Source organism: Salvelinus sp. IW2-2015, unplaced genomic scaffold (genome assembly GCF_002910315.2).
Source record: "Salvelinus sp. IW2-2015 unplaced genomic scaffold, ASM291031v2 Un_scaffold3153, whole genome shotgun sequence".
Taxonomy (NCBI): Eukaryota; Metazoa; Chordata; class Actinopteri; order Salmoniformes; family Salmonidae; genus Salvelinus; species Salvelinus sp. IW2-2015.
In genome coordinates, this window is record NW_019944441.1 from 98,480 (window position 1) to 107,129 (window position 8,650).

Here is an 8,650-nt window from a genome sequence, read left to right on the forward strand (position 1 = left end):
CAATGCTCTGGCCAGCTCTCGATAGTTGTGTCTGGGTCAGTCATGAGACAATGCTCTGGCCAGCCTACTAGATAGTTTGTGTCTGGGTCAGTCATGAGACATGCTCTGGCCAGCTACTAGATAGTTTGTGTCTGGGTCAGTCATGAGACATGCTCTGGCCAGCTTACGATAGTTGTGTCTGGGTCAGTCATGAGACAATGCTCTGGCCAGCTACTAGATGTTTGTGTCTGGTCAGTCATGAGACAATGCTCTGGCCAGCTACTAGATAGTTTGTGTCTGGGTCAGTCATGAGACATGCTCTGGCCAGCTACTAGATAGTTTGTGTCTGGGTCAGTCATGAGACAATGCTCTGGCCAGCTCTATAGTTTGGTCGGGTCATCATGAGACAATGCTCTGGCCAGCTTCTAGATAGTTTGTGTTCTGGGTCAGTCATGAGACAATGCTCCCAGTAATGATTGATAGTGTTGTGTCTCCCAGTATAATGTGTTGTGTCTCCCAGTAATGATCTGATGTGTTGTCTCCCAGTAAGGATGTGTTGTGTCTCCCAGTAATGATCTGATGTGTTGTGTCTCCCAGTAATGATCTGATGTGTTTTGGTCTCCCAGTAATGATCTGATGTGTGTGTCTCCCAGTAAATCTGATGTTTGTGTCTTCCCAGTAATGATTGTTGTGTTCCCCAGTAATGATCTGATTGTTGTCATCCACTAGGATTGCTTGTTTCCACGGATTGACTCCGACGTCACCCGCGGACGACAGACTCCCGTCATGCTGAGACAGCGTCCTGGCCCTGTACGCTGTATATCACAGGCGAGAACGCACTTCCGCTGCATGTGGACCACGAATGCGTCGCAATAACGGACCCCGGTACCCACTGTAGGCATGACACGTCGCCGCCGTCTGCACAGGTCTGGGAAGCAACAGAAACATAAATCTCGATAATGTGGCGCGTCCCAGAAGATTTCAGTTGTGTCTGTCCAGTCACTGTGGATGCTCACACCGGTGCACAGCTAGACTGGCCCTCCTGCGAACCGTCGGCCCTGCGTCCCAGACCTCACAGGATGTTACCCTAAGTTCTGCTGCGCGCCAATGGACATCGCAGAGATGCACCAACCTTACCGTCAAGCAAGCGACAACCAGGCAGATCGTTGACATACTGACTCAGGGATGGAGCCACCCAGGTGTGTAGAAAAACTCTGCTACAACAGGCTGGGACCGTCTCTAGATCATGTGCGCCAGTTCCTGTTCCATGGTGCCACTGCGTAGGCCTCCCCAATCATTTGGTTTCCATGCATTGCGCCTAGATCAAGGCGCACAACCTCTGGACTCACTGCTGATACTGAGTAGCTGACACGCATTCGAACTGTCGGTATAGCCTACATATCTGACTCAGTTAGTAGACCAGGCTATGTCTGTACTGTCGTTAGTAGACCAGGCTATGTCTGTACATTAGTAGACCAGGCTATGTCTGGACTGTGTAGGTTAGTAGACCAGGCTATGTCTGTACTGTAGTTAGTAGACCAGGCTATGCTGTTACTGTAGTTAGTAGATCAAGCTATGTCTGTACTGAGGAGCTGTTAGTAGACCAGGCTATGTCTTACTGTAGACCAGGCTATGTCTGTACTGTATAGTTTGTAGAACCAGCGTGTGTCTGACGTAGTTGAGTAGACCAGGCTATGTCTGTACTGTAGTTAGTAGATCAAGCTATGTCTGTACTGTAGTAGTAGACCAGGCTATGTCTGTACGTAGTTAGTAGACCAAGGCTATGTCTGTCTGTAGTTAGTAGACCAGGCTATGTCTGTACAGTAGTTAGAGACCAGGCTATGTCTGTACTGTAGTTAGTAGACCAGGCTATGTTACTTGTCGTTAGTAGACCAGGCTATGTCTGTACAGTAGTAGTAGACCAGGCTATGTCTGTACTGTAGTTAGTAGACCAGGCTATGTCTGTACTGTAGTTAGTAGACCAGCTATGTCTGTACTGTAGTTGTAGACCAGCTATGTCTGTTCTGTAGTTAGTAGACCAGGCTATGTCTGTACTGTCGTTATAGTAGACCAGGCTATGGCTACTGTAGTTAGTAGACCAGGCTATGTCTGTACTGTGTTAGTAACCAGGCTATGTCTGTACTGTAGTAGTAGACCAGGCTTATGTCTGTACTGTAGTTAGTAGACCAGGCTATGTCTGTACTGTAGTTAGTAGACCAGGCTATGTCTGTACAGTAGTTAGTAGACAGGCTATGTCTGTACTTAGTTAGGTAGACCAGGGCCAATGTCGAGAATTTACTGCTACTGATCCTGTCCCTCCAGACCAGGGCCACCTACTGTAGTGAGTAGACTGTCTCGTCAGTACTTACAGTAGCCAGATTCTCCAGGCGTGCCCACAAACAGAATTGAGACCAGGCTATGTCGTACTTTCCTACCAAGCAAAAAGGCAGTCACTGCTCATAGCGTGGAACTGATAAAAAAGCTTTATTTACCTTTGGTTCACAGTAACTTTATGCAGTTACTCCTAACATGACCCCCATTTTCTCCAAAACACAATACAATACAGGCAGGATACTTGTCCACGTGATTATGCATGTATTTAATGATTAGTAAAAATGACATTAACTCATCTTAGACCAAATGCACAGTTACTTTCGAGGAACACAAACTGATCTGGGACCAGGCCACTACAGGCATGCCTATGGCGCCATGACAACAACCTTAGGAACACAAACTGATCTGGGACCAGGCCCCAGGCCATGCTTAGTACCAGGAGTTTTTCCTTTCCTTACCACCACCTTTCCTCCAATCCCCTGGCTCTTGACTGTCACTCCTAGCCACTGGTTGTCCTTGCTCTCCCGGTCAAGGTTTACATCTCCATCGATGTCCACTCGCTCGCAGTCAAACTTCTCTCCTGTGATTGGACAGCGGTACAGGGCACCAGGACGCTGTCTCCGCATGAGGCCCAGTCCTCTGTCCCGGGGAGCTCCCACCAGTATCCTGGAAGACACAACACATCACATCCTTACTGGGAGACACACACATCAGATCATTACTGGGAGCCCAACACATCAGATCAATTACTGGAAGACACAACACATCAATCATTACTGGGAGACACAACAAACATCAGATCATTACTGGGACACAACACATCAGATCATTACTGGAGCACAACACATCAGATTTACTGGAGACACAACACATCCTTACTGGGAGACACAACACATCAGATCATTACTGGGAGACACAACACATCAGATCATACTGGAGACAACACATCACATCTACTGGGAGCATTGTCTCATGACTGACCCAGACACAAACTATCTAGTAGCTGGCCAGAGCATTGTCTCATGACTGACCCAGACACAAACTATCTAGTAGCTGGCCAGAGCATTGTCTCATGACTGACCCAGACACAAACTATCTAGTAGCTGGCCAGAGCATTGTCTCATGACTGACCCAGACACAAACTATCTAGTAGCTGGCCAGAGCATTGTCTCATGACTGACCCAGACACAAACTATCTAGTAGCTGGCCAGAGCATTGTCTCATGACTGACCCAGACACAAACTATCTAGTAGCTGGCCAGAGCATTGTCTCATGACTGACCCAGACACAAACTATCTAGAGCTGGCCAGAGCATTGTCTCATGACTGACCCAGACACAAACTATCGTAGTAGCTGGCCAGAGCATTGTCTCATGACTGACCCAGACACAAACTATCGAAGCTGGCCAGAGCATTGTCTCATGACTGACCAGACACAAACTATCGAGTAGCTGGCCAGAGCACAGTCTCATGACTGACCCAGACACAAACTATGAGAGCTGGCCAGAGCACAGTCTCATGACTGACCCAGACACAAACTATCTTAGTAGCTTGGCAGAGCACAGTCTCATGACTGACCCAGACACAAACTATCGAGTAGCTGGCCAGAGCATTGTCTCATGATGACCCAGACCACAAACTATCTAGTAGCTGGCCAGAGCATTGTCCATGACTGACCCAGACACAAACATCTAGTAGCTGGCCAGAGCATTGTCCATGACTGACCCAGACACAAACTATCTAGTAGCTGGCCAGAGCATTGTCTCATGACTGACCCAGACACAAAATATCTAGTAGCTGGACAGAGCATTGTCTCATGACTGACCCAGACACAAACTATCTAGAAGCTGGCCAGAGCATTGTCTCATGACTGATCCAGACAGAAACTATCGAGAAGCTGGCCAGAGCATTGTCTCATGACTGACCCAGACACAAACTATCTAGTAGCTGGCCAGAGCACAGTCTCATGACTGACCCAAGACACACTATCTAGTAGCTGGCCAGAGCATTGTCTCATGACTGATCCAGACACAAACTATCTAGTAGCTGCCAGAGCATTGTCTCATGACTGACCCAGACACAAACTATCTAGAAGCTGGCCAGAGCACAGTCTCATGACTGCCCAGACACAAACTATCGAGAAAGCTGGCCAGAGCACAGTCTCATGACTGACCCAGACACAAACTATCGAGAAGCTGGCCAGAGCATTGTCTCATGACTGACCAGACACAAACTATCGAGAAGCTGGCCAGAGCATTGTCTCATGACTGACCCAGACAACAAACTATCGAGAAGCTGGCCAGAGCACAGTCTCATGACTGACCCAGACACAAACTATATAGTAGCTGGCCGAGCATTGTCTCATGACTGATCCAGACAAATATCTAGTAGTTGCCAGAGCTTGTCTCATGACTGACCCAGACACAAACTATCTAGAAGCTGGCAGAGCACAGTCTCATGACTGACCCAGACACAAACTATCGAGAAGCTGGCCAGAGCACAGTTCTCATGACATGACCAGACACAAACTATCGAGAAGCTGGCCAGAGCATTGTCTCATGACTGACCCAGACACAAACTATCGAGAAGCTGGCAGAGCATTGTCTCATGACTGACCCAGACACAAACTATCGAACTGGCCAGAGCACAGTCTCATGACTGACCCAGACACAAACTATAGAGTAGCTGGCCAGAGCATTGTCTCATGACTGACCCAGACACAAAACTTCTAGTAGCTGGCCAGAGCACAGTCTCATGACTGACCCAGACACAAACTATCGGTAAGCTGGCCAGAGCATTGTCTCATGACTGACCCAGACACAAACTATCTAGTAGCTGGCCAGAGCTTGTCTCATGACTGACCAGACACAAACTATCTAGTAGCTGGCCAGAGCATTGTCACATGACTGACCCAGACACACACTATCTAGTAGCTGGCCAGGCATTGTTCATGACTGACCGACAACAAACTATCTAGAAGCTGGCCAGAGCACAGTCTCATGACTGACCCAGACACAAACTATCGAGAAGCTGGCCAGAGCACAGTCCTCATGACTGACCCAGACACAAACTATCGAGAAGCTGGCCAGAGCATTGTCTCATGACTGACCAGAACACAAACTATCGAGAAGCTGGACAGAGCATTGTCTCATGACTGACCCAGACACAAACTATCGAGAAGCTGGCCAGAGCACAGTCTCTGACTGACCCAGACACAAACTATCGAGAAGCTGGCAGAGCATTGTCTCATGACTGACCCAGACACAAACTATCTAGTAGCTGGCCAGAGCACAGTCTCATGACTGACCCAGACACAAACTATCGAGTAGCTGGCCAGAGCATTGTCTCATGACTGACCCAGACACAATCTCTAGTAGCTGGCCAGAGCATTGTCTCATGACTGACCCAGACACAAACTATCTAGTAGCTGGCCAGAGCATTGTCACATGACTGACCCAGACACAAACTATCTAGTAGCTGGCCAGAGCATTGTCTCATGCTGACCCAGACACAAACTATCTTAGAAGCTGGCCAGAGCATTGTCTCATGACTGATCCCAGACAACAACTATCGAGAAGCTGGCCAAGAATTGTCTCATGACTGACCCAGACACAAACTATCTAGTAGCTGGCCAGAGCACAGTCTCATGACTGACCCAGACACAAACTATCTAGTAGCTGGCCAGAGCATTGTCTCATGACTGATCCAGACACAAACTATCTAGTAGCTGGCCAGAGCATTGTCTCATGACTGACCCAGACACAAACTATCTAGAAGCTGGCCAGAGCACAGTCTCATGACTGACCCAGAACACAACTATCTAGAAGCTGGCCAGAGCAAGTCTCATGACTGACCCAGAAACTATCGAGAAGCTGGCCAGAGCACAGTCTCATGACTGACCCAGACACAAACTATCGAGAAGCTGGCCAGAGCATTTGTCTCATGACTGACCCAGACCAAACTATCGAGAAGCTGGACAGAGCATTGTCTCATGACTGACCCAGACACAAACTATCGAGAAAGCTGGCCAGAGCACAGTCTCATGACTGACCCAGACACAAACTTCGAGAAGCTGGCCAGAGCATTGTCTCATGACTGGACACCAGACACAAACTATCTAGTAGCTGGCCAGAGCACAGTCTCATGACTGACCCGACACAAACTATCGATGTAGCTGGCCAGAGCATTGTCTCATGACTGACCCAGACACAAACTATCTAGTAGCTGGCCAGAGCATTGGTCTCATGACTGACCCAGACACAAAACTATCTAGTAGCTGGCCAGAGCATTGTTCACATGACTGACCCAGACACAAACTATCTAGTAGCTGGCCAGAGCATTGTCTCATGACTGACCCAGACACAAATATCTAGTAGCTGGCAGAGCATTGTCTCATGACTGACCCAGACACAAACTATCTAGTAGCTGGCAGAGCATTGTCTCATGACTGACCCAGACACAAACTATTAGTAGCTGGCCAGAGCATTGTCTCATGACTGACCAGACACAAACTATCTAGTAGCTGGCCAGAGCATTGTCTCATGACTGACCCAGACACAAATATCTAGTAGCTGGCCAGAGCATTGTCTCATGACTGACCCAGACACAAACTATCTAGTAGCTGGCCAGAGCATTGTCTCATGACTGACCCAGACACAAACTATCTAGTAGCTGGCCAGAGCATTGTCTCATGACTGACCCAGACACAAACTATCGAGTAGCTGGCCAGAGCATTGTCTCATGACTGACCCAGACACAAACTATCGAGTAGCTGGCCAGAGCATTGTCTCATGACTGACCCAGACACAAACTATCTAGTAGCTGGCCAGAGCATTGTCTCATGACTGACCCAGACACACAACTATCTAGTAGCTGGCCAGAGCATTGTCTCATGACTGACCCAAACACAAACTATCAGTAGCTGGCCAGAGCATTGTCTCATGACTGACCCAACACAAACTATCGAGAAGCTGGCCAGAGCATTGTCTCATGACTGACCCAGACCAAACTATCTAAGAAGCTGGCCAGAGCATTGTCTCATGACTGACCCAGACACAAACTATCGGAAGCTGGCAGAGCATTGTCTCATGACTGACCCAGACACAAACTATGAGAAGCTGGCCAGAGCCAGTCTCATGACTGACCCAGACACAAACTATCGAGAAGCTGGCCAGAGCATTGTCTCATGACTGACCCAGACACAAACTATCTAGTAGCTGGCCAGAGCACAGTCTATGACTGACCAAGACACAAACTATCAGTAGCTGGCCAGAGCATTGTCTCATGACTGACCCAGACACAAACTATCTAGTAGCTGGCCAGAGCATTGTCTCATGACTGACCCAGACACAAACTATCTAGTAGCGGCCAGAGCATTGTCAATGACTGACCCAGACACAAACTATCTAGTAGCTGGCCAGAGCATTGTCTCATGACTGACCAGACACAAACTATTCTAGTAGCTGGCAGAGCATTGTCTCATGACTGACCCAGAACAAACTATCTAGTAGCTGGAAGAGCATTGTCTCATGACTGACCCAGACACAAACTATATGTAGCTGGCCAGAGCATTGTCTCATGACTGACCCAGACACAAACTATCTAGTAGCTGGCCAGAGCATTGTCTCATGACTGACCCAGACACAAACTATCAGTAGCTGGCCAGAGCATTGGTCTCATGACTGACCCAGACACAAACTTCTAGTAGCTGGCCAGAGCACAGTCTCATGACTGACCCAGACACAACTATCGAGTAGCTGGCCAGAGCATTGTCTCATGACTGACCCAGACAAAAACTATCGAGTAGCTGGCCAGAGCATTGTCTCATGACTGACCCAGACACAAACTATCGAGTAGCTGGCCAGAGCATTGTCTCATGACTGACCCAGACACAACTATCTAGTAGCTGGCCAGAGCATGTGTCTCATGACTGACACCAGACACAACTATCTAGTAGCTGGCCAGAGCATTGTCTCATGACTGACCCAAACACAAACTATTAGTAGCTGCAGAGATTGTCTCATGACTGACCCAGACACAAACTATCGAGAAGCTGGCCAGAGAATTGTCTCCTGACTGACCCAGACACAAAACTATCTAGAAGCTGGAGAGCATTGTCTCATGACTGATCCAGACACAAACTATCGAGAAGCTGGCCAGAGCATTGTCTCCTGACTGACCCAGACACAAACTATATAGTAGCTGCCAGAACACAGTCTCATGCTGACCCAGACACAAACTATCTAGTAGCTGGCCAGAGCATTGTCTCATGACTGATCCAGACACAAACTATCTAGTACTGGCCAGAGCATTGTCTCATGACTGACCAGACACAAACT

The 8,650-nt window shown here is 48.3% G+C and overlaps 1 pseudogene; it reads right to left on the minus strand.

The window, feature by feature from the left end:
* The window catches only part of LOC112075433 (integrin alpha-7-like), an 89,677-nt pseudogene that overhangs the window by 68,858 nt on the left and 12,169 nt on the right, over positions 1-8,650 (minus strand).